Source organism: Cupressus sempervirens, chromosome 9, assembly GCF_028749045.1.
Source record: "Cupressus sempervirens isolate cs-2001-9-10 chromosome 9, ASM2874904v1, whole genome shotgun sequence".
Taxonomy (NCBI): domain Eukaryota; kingdom Viridiplantae; phylum Streptophyta; class Pinopsida; order Cupressales; family Cupressaceae; genus Cupressus; species Cupressus sempervirens.
This window is the reverse complement of record NC_143126.1, coordinates 418555845-418569820: the sequence shown is the minus strand read 5'-3', so window position 1 is coordinate 418569820 and position 13976 is coordinate 418555845.

Sequence of the window (13976 nt, the reverse complement as noted above, 5' to 3'; positions counted from 1 at the left end):
TTGAACCCGATCACATCCTCCCACTTCGCATCACTGTTATGGTTTTTGACTTTGCATTTAAATGTGTCATGATAGGTAATGGATCGGCTCTAAACTTATGTACTCTAAAGTTTAGCAAGCAAGCAGGATATACCAAAGCAGATATCATCAATGAGGTGATCACCATCAAGGCATATGACAATTTGGAGCGTACTTCTGAAGGAACCATCTTGCTCCCTATCAGAGTCAGCCCAGCCACTCAAGAAACACTTTGTCATGTAGTTGATCTTAATCTTCAGTATAATATCCTTCTCGGTCATCCATGGATTCATGCCATGAAGGCCATTCCATCCGCATATTATCAGTGCGTCAATTTTTTGCATAATGGCACCAAGATAACCATCCACATAGATCTTGAACCCTTTTCTTATTGCAATGTGGTTGAAGCTTCATACACCAATCACTATCCTGGGATCGAAATTGGCACCACCATGGCTAGCTCCTCTAGCACCTACCATGATCTGAACACCATTTTAGCCTCCACTCTCTCCACAGTTAAGATCAACTACCAAGGTTGTGGCGAGTATAGTCTTACGGATGCTTTTGCTATTGACGCTCTACCACTTGACCCACATACTCAAGGACGCCCAATATATCAAGAGCCTATACCAAAAACTACCTCTCGACTTCACCAATTGGGCCCTACCACATTTGTCACCAAAGGTATCCTTGATGGAGCAGAAAATACACTAGACATTAACACATGGCTATACAAGGAGCCACCTCCTAAAAGTGAAGCACTTCTTGATCACTTGAAACAAAAATATCCCTGGTCACATCGCTTGGCCACAAAGCAATGGGATTATCAAGGAGATGGTTTAGGTTGCCAGGAATTAGGTATGAGGTAGCCTATAGAAGCACACCAAGGGCAGAAAACCAAAGGCTTGGGCTATGGGCTCCCCGCAACTGGGGGCACTACAACAAACGGCCACGCCTTTATGAACATCCAAAACACTCTCGTTGAGGTTGAAGAAGTCCCTGAGAAAGTTGAAAAGAAAGCTTACGACGATATTTGCCTTGACGAAATAATCCTTGGAGCCTCTGTGCTCTGCCAGTTATCCTTGAATCTCATCGACCTCCCCCTCGCTCATCTTGAACTCATAGATTGGAACCAACCAAGTGTCATTTATGTTGATGAGTTCTCTACTGAGCATGCTCTCCTTAAATTCATGGGGGAAAAAATGCCACATAAACAATCGCCTCCACCATCGACATATGTCTACAAGCTAGATCCTACAGGTTACTTCAAGGAGGAGGAAATCTCTAGTCACAAAAATGAAATTCCAAGAGAAACAAAAAAGAAAAGGGATAAAAGAAAAACATCCCATGGTGAAAACTCCTCTGGAGCGCGATCGGGTGACTCAAAAAATGAAACAAAAATAAAGGACGTATCCAATGGTGGAAACCTCTCAGAGGCACCTGAGGATGGGGATTTCATCCTCCCCCCACAGGAGCATCGACCTCCTATATCTTCATTTTTGATAGAAGAAACTCGGCCTATAAATATCAGTCTGACAGAGATACCACATATCACATACATCGCAGCCTCTTTACCACCTGAACAAGTAGAGCTTCTTCTTGAAGTCCTCCGTGAAAATATAGGCCGCTTTGCATGGTCATATCAAGATATGCCAGGGTTGGACCCCAAACTAGTTGTACACCATCTAGCAGTAGATCCAGGGGCCAAGCCCGTCAAACAGAAACTTCAAAAAATGCACCCCAAGGTGGCTTTATTAGTCAAAGTAGAGCCAGAGAAGTTGTTAGAGGCCAAAATCATTTGACCAATAGATTATTCTGAATGGATTTCTAATATGGTACTTGTTACCAAGCCCTCTGGTGATATCAAAATTTGCACCGATTTTTGAGATCTTAATAAAGCTTGTCCAAAGGATGACTTTCCATTGCCAAATATCGATATGATTGTGGATCTCATCACAGGTCATGAACTCTTGTCACTAATGGATGGTTTCTCTGGATATAATCAGATTCGTATAGTAGAAGAAGATCAGCATAAGATAGTGTTTACTACACCTTGGGGCACATTCTACTACAATATGATGCCATTTGGGTTAAAGAACGTCGGGGCAACCTATCAACGCACAATGACGGTCATCATCCATTACCTAATCCACAAGATACTTGAGGATTACATGGATGATATTCTAGTCAAATCTCTCAATGCTTTGGATCACTTATCTCACCTCGAGGAAGTGTTTAACCGACTGGCAGAATATCGTCTAATGCTAAATCCAAAGAAGTGTGTCTTCGGTGTTACTTCAGGAAAGCTCCTAGGCTTCATTGTGTCACAATGAGGTATTGAGATTGACCCTAAGAAGGTCAAAGCCATCATGGATATGGCTCCTCCTAAAACACTTAGGCACCTTCGTTCTTTGTAAGGAAAACTCCAATTAGTCTGGTAATTCATTTCTCAGCTTGCTGATAAGTGTCAACCTTTCACTCACTTACTTAAGAAAGATCAAAATTTCAAATGGAACCCATCTTGCCAGCACAATTTTGAGCTCATCAAGGGATACTTAGCTAATCTACCTATTTTGGTTCCTCCATTTGTAGGGAACCCACTCATATTGTACATCACAGCTACTCCTACAACATTAGGTGCTCTGCTAGCACAACTTGATGATGTAGGAAAAGAACGAGCTATTTATTACATCAGCTAAACATCAATGGGCTATGAGCTCAACTACACACCAATGGAGAAGGCATGCTTAGTAGTAGTGTTTGCCACCTAAAAACTACGTCACTACATGTTGAATCATACTGTACAATTGATATCAAAGATTGATCCATTGAAATATATGCTCTCTCATACAGTACTCACCAGACACCTAGCAAAATGGGTCATGCTTCTTAGTGAGTTTGGCATTCAATATGTTGATAGAAAGGCCGTCAAAGGCCAGGCTATTGTAGATCACTTGGCTGATGCCCCCTTAGTTGCAGATCACTCACTTATCATGGAATTTCCAAACGAATACCTCTGTTTGATAGAAAAACAATCACTCTAGAAGCTATATTTTGATGGCTCCTATGCATCTCATGGTTTCGGTGTGGGCATACTCTTGGTTACACCTCAAGGCGATTATATTCCTAAATCTTTCAAGCTACAATTTTTGTGTACCAATAACATTGTAGAGTATGAGGCCCTTGTTGCAGGACTAAAAATTGCCATTGAATGGAATATCACAGAGCTTTAGGTCTATGGTGATTCTTAGCTTATCATCAAACAAGGTTTGAATGAATATCAAACCAAAGATGACAAGTTACTACCTTACAAACATCTAGTTGATTAATTAAAGGAGCATTTCACTCAGATCCAATTCATACAAATACCTAGACTCCAAAATAAGGTAGTTGATGTTATGGCTACTATTGGTTCTCTCTTGGAAATACCACACGAAGCCACGTAGTATGAATTCTTGGTTGAGCAGCTGCACGAACCCGCATATGAGAATGATGAATCAGCATGGGTCTGTATCTTGGTTGGTCCCCAATCTCCATGGTACCATGAAATTCATGCTTACCTACTAAATGGTATCATATCTCCTCACCTCACATGAACCCAATGCCAAAACCTTATTCGCAAAGCTTCCCGTTACACTATCATCACCCAAACCCTATATTATTGTGGTTATCATGATACTCTCTCGATGTTTAGATCAAAATGAGGCTGCGATGGCTCTCAAAGAGGTACACGCTGGACTTTGTGGTGCTCACACGAGCGGGATGGTGCTAGCAAAGTAGACCCTTTGGGCTGGATATTATTGGCCTACTCTCGAATAGGATGCATGTGAATTTGTGAAATGATTTTTACCTTGTCAACAACATGCTAATTTAATCTAGGCTTCAGCACAAGACTTACAACCCATTGCACCACCATGGCCTTTTGCCTACTGGGGATTTGATCTTGTTGTTCTTATTGCACCACTTCCTTTAGAAGGGCACAAGTGGATAATCACCGCCACTGATTATTTCACTAAGTGGGTCGAAGTAGTTCCCCTTATTACTACCATGGGAGTTCAGGTGTCCAATTTTATATTGTATCATATCATATGTCACTTTGGCATCCCAGCTACCATTTTCACAGACCACAGAGGTAATTTTGAAAACCTAAATATGGAGGAATTGTGCACTTCCCTCTGCATCCACCACTGCTTCTTGAGCCCATATTTCCCACAAGGTAATGGTTAGGCTGAGGCAACTAATAAAAACCTCCTCGAAATCCTCAAGAAAGTTGTCAATTACTCTGGCTGTGATTGGCATTTGCAAATTAATCCCACCCTATGGGAATTCTACACTTCATTCCATACAGCCACTGGCACAACTCCATACTCTTTGGTCTATGGTGTTGAAGTAGTCCTGCCTATTGAGGTTGAACTCCCATCACTCTGCATTTCTCTTCAAGGACAGATATTTGATGAGGAATATAGATTACTCAACTTGATCTACTTGATGAAAGAAGGCAATAGGCCTACAACCATCTCATGGTCTATCAAAGTCGCCTCAAGCACAATTTCAACAGGAAAGTCCATTCGCACAGTTTTCAGGAAGGTGACATGGTCCTTAAAGAGAATATGAAGGTTCAAGTTGACCAAGAAAAAAAAGGCAAGTTCAAGCCCACCTAGCTTGGTCCCTATGTGGTCATGGCATCTTTTGGCTCAGGAGCCTATCAGCTATCTACCCTTGAAGGTGAAGTCCTAAATGATCCTACCAACATTATTCACCTCAAGAAATTCTACGCCTAAGGACAACATTTACAAGTCAAGGAAAGAAAAAAGGCATAAAGTAAAAATAAAGCGTCCAATGGTGAAAACTTGGCAATTCAAGTGCCTTGGATAGGTCCCTGGTGGAAACCTAGAAAATAGGCACCAAGTGTACTACAGCTCTTCCATTATCTATCACCGACACACCCCCCTTTATCACCCCCTCCATAATATAATACTCATCCTACCCGCTTTTCCAAGGTGTTCCTTATTGTTATTCGCCATGCTTCACAACATCATCCTCTAGCACTTTGTACTATGTAACATCCCATCTCATTTATAGCATCCTTTGTATCATACTTGATGTATACTACCATTGTACTCTACTAGATCTACCCTATCACATACTTTTTATCCTTACCATATGTAGCATATACTACCCATATAACATATGTCTCATACCTCTCGCACTAACCCTTGTCCCCCATATACCATACCTATGTGAGTACAACAATATCCAGACCCTTGTACATAAATCACACTTTACATGAATCCACCTAAACAAAACCATGTATTATAACAACGCTATCTCCTCATCCTAAGATTTCCCCCATCATGCATATACCTACTACTATGTTTTTCTATCCAGTCTCAAGTTCCCATGTCCTTAACTACTCTCACTTGTACATACTATCTAGGTCTTGTTGCAACCCGTCGATAGCTCATTAGTTGATCTCTTTGGCAAAATTTTATTTTTTTACTTTGCAGAATCTTTTGTTGTTTCTTTTTTTGGTTGCATTTTTCTACGTATCTTTTGTTGTTTCCTCCTCAAGATTGCCATGGTCATTTTCATATCATGGTGTGTTTTGACTGGGGAAACTAAGAAGGTCGGTTTCGATCACAGTCTTTTGCTACTTGTGAGTCAGTTGATATTATCCTTGCATATTTCAAACATGTTTTCATCTTTTGATAAAACATGATGCACTTGGGTAATCTCATTCACTTGTGGATCATCCACCATCGTTCCAACACTAATCTCTCTGAGACTCACGTGTGATGCTGGGGCAATCCTTGTGTGCATGTTTGAGTCAGTCCTATGAAATTTTGGGGAAAAGGCCTTGATGTTCCTAGTAATCTTCGTAGATCCCTAACAATCCTATATCAAATAAAGTGTTTACACTACATCATGGTACTTCCTCATGAAGTACCCTATGCTCAAGCTTCCCCTACATCTCATTTTTATTTAGAAACCCTGGTATCTTCCTCCTTGTCATCGCCATTGTCCCTTGAACTATCGCTTTTTACATCCTCAAAATCATTTGATTCAAAGCCTCAAATATAAATTCTTATTTATTCTCATCATAATGTGATCCCTATCATAAGTTACTATCCTAGCTCTAAAATCTCTGACATCCTCCTGACTGCGAGTTTGTTGGTCACTCTTTGTCCAACATTATTCTCCTTAGAGTCAGTATCTCCTATGAACACTTTTCATATCATAGAATTCTATCATAAGTCAAAACATTGATTATCTTATTCCACCATCATTGTTTGTCTCGCATCTCCTACAATCTTGTATGTTGTATTATCATAGCTTGTATCCTTTATCATAATGCAAAATATTGTTGCATTTGGTCTTTTTTGTTATTCTCGCATGCTTATCATAAAATCCTAGATGAATCTTTTAGTTTGTGTTCTTGATAGCATATCATAAATTCACTACTCTCTCTTATGGTTCATTTTAGCATAGTCATCCATCATTAGATTATGATTCATTTTTAGCATCGTCACTCATCATTAGATTGTGATTCATTTTAGCATTATAGTCATTTATCATTAGGTTAGGTTTCATTTTAGCATTGAGGTTCATCATTAAAGCTGTACTTCATTTTTTGTATTTTCATCTTTTATTTTGTCAATTCATTTGTTTTAATCCTTGATCCATCTTTAGTTTGTGTTAACATATCATAAGTGTCATGACATTATATTCATTTTTTCATATCATAAATCTATTGTTTATCCTTTAGTTGGTGATTCATTTTACATTTGTCACTTATTTTTATAGTTTGTACTTATCATCATACAACATCATATCAAAAACTCTCCAAAGAAATCAATTCTCCGGGACCATATCACATCTATCATAAAGCGACATCACCTCACTAGGATCATATCAAAAACCTATCATACTACATGATATCTATCATACATAAAATCTCATCATCGTCACATCTACAATATCATAAGGAAAATCATGTCATCAAGGATCACATCAAAACACATCACATCTTTGATATCATAGCTCAAAAATCACATCACATCATATCTACACTATCATAGTTGAATCACATCAAAATCATATTATATCATGTATACAATGTCATCAAAAATCACATCCTACATCACAAACTGTCAGCACAATAAAAAAATCATAGCACATGTCACATCCTGCATCACCAATCATCAGCAATAACATTGAAACATCCCTATCAATCACTATACATAACATCACCAGTCCATAAACACAAATATCACCGGAGTCATCCAATCTATATATCAATGAAAGAATGAAAGAATAAAAGTCCATCAGTGTACAATGTCCATATAGTACAAACGGGTCTGAGCCCGCACAAAATCTCCATGTGTCTCAAAAATAGCATATATATATATATATATATATATATATATATATATATATATATATATATATATATATATATATATATATATATATATATATATATATATATATATATATATACAGAGTACTCAGTATCCCAAAAAGATGTCTGCTCATTGATGGTCAACCCATCATCCCTACATCATCAGTCTCCTCCTGTGCCCCTCTCCTGACCCCTGATGTTGGTGGTGGTGGAGGTGGTGGCCTCATCAGTCCTCCCCCTATCCTAGAGCTCTTTGCCCCCTCTCCTATCCCACGCCGCTGGCTCGGCCCTACCCTCTAACTATGCCCTATGCACCGGGACCTTCCTGCACTCTCTCCCCTAGTGCTCCATCCACTCTCCCCTCCTCCCTACATCCTTGTGTGGGTACCTGTTGTGCCTGACCGAGTCAACCACCTGTAATGCTCAATCTATGATGCTAGCACTGCAGCATGGTACCTCCCCTGGTAGAACTCAGCCCTCTCCCTCAACTCTTCCATCTTTGCCCACAGTCTCCGCAGCTCATCCAATCCCCCTCCCACTACCACCTATGCCTGTAAGGTCACTACCTCCACCACTAGCCCATCTCGCTCTTGTTGGAGGGCGTCCAATCTCACCTGCACCCCCTGTCGCTCCACCGTCATGGCATCCAACCTCCCCTCTACACCTTCCCTATCTGCCTGCCCCTAGGTTGTATCTCGCTTCTATCTAAACTGATCTCGCTCTACCTAGAGCTGATCTCTCTCCTACTGAGTGTCACAGAGCAGCTGGCTCATCACTGCGTGTGCCTACTCTAGCGAGGTGTACCAGCCTACCAATCCGTCATCTCCTCCCCTAGCCGAAAATCCTCCTGCCTCTCCCCCTGCTGCCCTCTATCGCCCCTGTGCCTCCTCTCCCCTTCTCTCTAGCTGGGCTCCCCTCTCCTCTACTCCCCTCTCCTTTGCTCTCCTCTCTGTCTCAGCTCTCCTCTCCTCCCCCACCACCCTCCTCCTTTGATGGGCGGGCTCCTCCTCCTATGCAATCGCTACTGCACGCTGCCGCAACCCCCTTGCCGCATATCACCGCTGTTGTGCTACTCAGGCTAGCTCCCCTACCACCACCATTTCCCTCATGCCCTATGCTCTCCCCACTGGTCTCGGCCTCACAAAACTATCCCGGTACTCCTGTGTAGAGCCCGCATCTTCTGCCTCGCCGAACCAATCCCACTGTTGTGGCTCTAGCTCTCGCCATGCCCTCAATAGCCCATCCCTCTGTAGGGATGGCCTGTACATCGACACTGGCTCATGTGTAACCCACTGATACTAGTGCAGATCTCCCACTGCCACCTGCTGCCACCCAAACTGCCGCAGTGCCCTGTCCGGCCTATACTACTTTGCAATGTGCTCCCATCTCCCAAACACAAAGCATGGAGAAATGGTGTAGGGGAGATGCTCTCCCTCCTCTACCCACGGTCCCAGCCCCATGTATGGCCTCCACACCACTGCCACTATCTCGTCAATCTGCACTCTCCAGTAATCCACTGAATCTATGTGGTGATATGTCAAAGGCTCCACCCAGCTGTATGCCACTAGCTCTCATGCTCCCATGCCCACACCTGTAACAGTGTCGAGAACCTAATGCTCCTCCCTTGTCGGTCACTGCCCTAGTACACTATCTAATGCAGGTCCCGGTATAGCTCGACCAACATCAGAGAACCCCATGCCGCTGGGCGTCCTGCATCCACAATCTACATCACTACTGGAATCAATGCCTGCATCACACCTATACCACATGTGTCTAGAGCAATGTACCCTGAGACCAGCCCCAAAACATAAAAGTAGATCTGCCTCTCCGCTATCACGTGATCCAGGTGCTCGTCTAATGTAAACTGCCCCCTCCAAATCCTATACTCCACTCTGGGCCCCATTAGTCTCTGCACAACTGCCTCTGTTGTCACCTCTCTGGTCATCATGATTGGCATCCCCCATACTAGCAGTCTGAATATGTGGTACACATCCTCCAGCGTCACTATCATCTCCCCTGTCAGTAGGTGAAACGTCGCTATCTCATTGTGTCATCTCTCGCACAGCACTGTAACCATCGTCATGTAGGTACGGGTATGGGGCAACCTTGCTAGGTGGCCTAGCCCAATCACCTCGACACATGCCCAGTCAGCCGATGTTAGCGTCTCTCTAGCGCACAACACTACTGCTCGTCGCTCCCGTGACACTAATGCATCCAACGACCACTGCACACCATCAAAACAAATCCAACTATTAGTTTTTTATCTCCTTGTTTATCCTCCCACCCTCCCCTCCCTCAACCCCAGCTTTTTCTCCCTTTTTTTGTCAAAATTGCATTCCCAAGGAAACAGCATTCCTGTGAAGCCTATCCTCCCGCGTTCCCGTGGAACTATATTCTGGCGAGATCGCGATATTGACTCTGCTCTAAATCCTTTCCTTTTACCCCACTCCCGCTAACACGTTCCCGCGGTCTCCACAATTGTCGATCCCGCCGATCCTTGATCCCGTGGGATCGCATGCCTACGTTGTGCCCCTTTCTCCCACTTTCCTGTAATGCAACGACCTTAACCCCCGAGGATGCGTTCTCGCTACATGAATCGCGTTCCTCTTCGTGGGGACATGATCCCGCTGACTTTATCCCATTCCCACATGACTTCCCATCTTGAGATCGCTTTCCCACAAATGACTATTTAAACCCTCGCATCCTCCCACCCGATGTTATGTTTCGCAAGATCGCGATCCCGTTGATCTCGCTCGCATTCTTGCTGGACTCGTGCCTGCGGGATCGCATTTTCGCTTTCGCGGGAATGCTATAAAAAATGCATATACAAAAATCACGAAGAGGTTTTAGACCCTATCGATCGATCGAGCATCCCTCGTACTCGTACTCATCGCACTATGTTCGCTCGGTGCTCTGGTCACCCAATACCCGCCATCGTAATCTTCGCTGCAGAGCTCCTAATCAGCAATATCTCCTCCTCAATCTGATTGCAAATGACCCCTTCTAGCCCCCTCTTCACCCCTTATAGCCCACCCTGGCACCCTACCTACTCCTCTTGGTCATCCCACCCTTTTGAAACACCTTCTCATCCCACAAAAACAACACGAAACACCTTTGTACACTTGTAACAACTCTTGATTAGCTATTCCGCTGCATCCTTTAGCTCGATCTCCTGTCCCCAAAGTGTTATCCCTTAGCTTAGGTACTCTCCGATGGATCCTTGTAGGATATAGCTTTCCTCCTGTCTAATCTTGGTCCGTTAGTACTCATCCTACACATCTCATTGGCAAACAGTTCTCTTTTAAATTTTTTCTTTATTTTGATTTGGCTTCTCCCCTTTTGGGTCTTCCCGTATCTTTTCCAAGCAATCTCTTTGTTCCCTCCTCATGGTTGCCATGATCTTCCCTATCATGGTGTGCTGCGAATGGGGCAATCTGAGCATAAGGTCTTGATCCGATCATTTATTTATTTTTCTTTTCTGCTTGTGGGTTACCCAGTATCGGTTCTATGTTGCTTCCTCTAGGATTCATGTGCGATGCTAGGGCAATCCTTGCATATTTGTTTTGAGTCAGTTCGTCTGTCCTCTGAGAACTTGGTAAAAAGGCCATGTTGTTCTTAGTAACCTTGGCAATTAACCAAAATTCCTATATTAAATCTCATGCTCAACTACGTGGTAGTACTTACCTTCATCTCTATTATCCCCCATACAAACCCCTTTATCTTCCCCTCATCCATCTCCCTATCCTAGATTCCTTTTTATAGCGCTCCGCTCCTTCATCCTCCCCTTCAATCCTAGATTGTCCTAAGCTTGCTTCCTCTTGTGCGTCTGACCTCCCTTTATTATTCTCCCATCATGAGAGTTTGAGCTAATTTTGCCCCTTCTCTTTGCCAATCTGTGTCTCTGCTCGTCTCGCTTTCTTTTTCTTTTCAAGAAGCCACCGAGCCTCGTCTTCTCTACCTGTCGCCTTCTTGAGGGGGCATCTCTAATTCTAGTCTCTCCTCTTCTTGTAGAAGACTAGGGCAACCTTGTTGCTAAAACAGCTTCCTCATGTCATCTCCGTTCGAACTTCTTTGAAATAGTGTTATCTCAACACTATGTCAAAGAGGGGCAAAATGTAGACACCTAAATTTGATTACACTGCTTTGGTAATCCTATTTAGCTATCTCTAAAGGCATCATTAATTAAATTCTTATTTAATTAAATCCTTTGCCATCCCCTAGCTAATTAATTTAATTAATCATCTATAGTCCTAATTGATAAATCAAATAACCCATCATTTATCAATTAAATCCTATTCTCCTATCTAATTCCAAATTCCAAATTTATTAAAATCACTTTAATAAATAAAACCCTCAAATCTAATAACCCCTAAACTATCCTAAAACCCCCATTTAGCCTAATCCACCCCATCCACCCATACTAACTAAGCTTAGCCACTAACTCACCCACCCTCATAAATGTCATCCACTTGCACATCTCTAACATCCCTAATCTAATCCTAACCCAAGCCTAACCCATCCCCTAATCATTTGCACAATCCTAAATAAGATTAAGACTTTCCTAAACCAAGCTAAAGTCTCCTCTCAAAATATCCCAACCACCAAGCCATAAATGGCTCTTACATCCTCACTCATGACTCTTATATACTCAACCACCCTCATCAAGCCCTTGACCAACCCATTTCATATCCTCTCACACTCATCCTCCTTGTGACAAGTGTCACTTCCCTATTAGTGCTAAACAAGCACAATCCATGTGCTCCCCTTTGAGTGCATCCTAGCCCTCCCTCACCATCTTTCCATCCTTGCATCTTACCCCTCCATCCCTCAAGCCCTTTGCTTATAAATTGGATCCCCTCCCAAGCCATTTTATCACAACCCATTTTAGTAAAGTTATCATGCTAGTTTGAGAAACAAAGCCATCAACCATACCCTCATAATGCCAAATTGAGAGCTCACAAGCCTACCAATTTACCATTGTCCATCTTCTACATTGAAACAATTGAGCATACAAGACCTATCAAATAGACACATCCATACATCAAGTGATCCTCCTCATTGAGAGAGCCTATCCATGGCTCATATTCTCATTTGAGGACCTCTCGTTGTCTCTCTTTATATGTTTTGTTAGTTTGGTTTTGTGAATGCTTTGTTTACTTCATTGTTTTCCTAACATCACTAAATTTGCATACATATTTTGGCACGCCCGGTGGGACCCCGCATTTGGGTTAATCTAATCATGTTTTTGGGTTTTTTTTGATAAACTAACCAAATTAACCTTGTTTGCTTGTGGGTTTTTGCAAGTGGTTTTATGTTCTTTTATGAGCATTTCAAAGAAGTCTTGATAATTTATTTTCTATTCTTTTATGAGCATTTCCATCTGCAATAAAGAATTTTTTTGAAACCCACATATCACATCCCCTACTCATAAAAAGGATTAAATGATCTGTAAGGATAGATTTTGATTTTCCATTGAGAACTTGTAAATCTTATCTTAATACAACATATACGTACAGATCTAAAACTTCCTCCTTGTCAAAAACAAAAAACAAAAAACAAAAAAAAACATAGGCATGACAAATATGCTTAGTTTTTTTAATGTAAAATTAGATTCCTTGACATATTGACTGTATTTGTATTATCATGCCATACATGATGGTAGGTTCAAATAATGTTATACCAATTCCTTTCAAAATTTATTTCATCAATGTCAATTGATTACAATTATTTATTACTACAACATATTCTTCTTCTATTGTAGATTGTGATAGGCAATCTTTTTTGTTTCTCAACCATGAAACTAATCTTTATCCAAGGAAAAAGGATCCCCCACTAGTACTATTCTTTTCATCAACATTTTCTACCCAATCTACATTAGTATATGCATATAATGTAAGATTATATGATCTATCATACCGTAAACAAAAATTTTAAGTTAATTTTTAGACTAGGTGTTTCTTGTGGATATTATCTTGGTATTAAAAATGTTTCATCCTTATTTTTATTTTCCTTAAAAAGACAAATGGTACTTATTTTTTCATCTTAAGGGGTTGGGGGTATACATAACCTCCTCATTTCACATATTTTGTTCACTTTGAGCATGATAGGTAGAGCACACTAGCATAATACAATTTGCTAGACTAGTTGACCTATATTGGCATATACATATCCAATCCCCATGGTGGCAGAATGATCTATGAGTTGTATAAATAAACTAATACTTATGAATATAATGAACCATGATCCATTCATGAGGTGTATGGATACACACAAAAGAATATTTTCTAGAAGATGTAAAGTATTTTTTATATAGTTTTTTTAGTATTAACCCCTTTTATTTTGATGTTTTTTTAATTAAAAAAATCATGCCCTTGTGCATTGATGTGGAGTTAGGCTCCTTAGTTTTTGGACTTAGGTCCTTAGACTTGGTGGTGTTCTATCCCTTTTCAAATCACTACAATCATATTTCTCTCTCTCTTTTGTTTATCTCTTACTTAAGGTCATAAGTCTTAGTTTGCCTCATATTCTTCTAAAGTGGAGCTAAATGTACCATCCC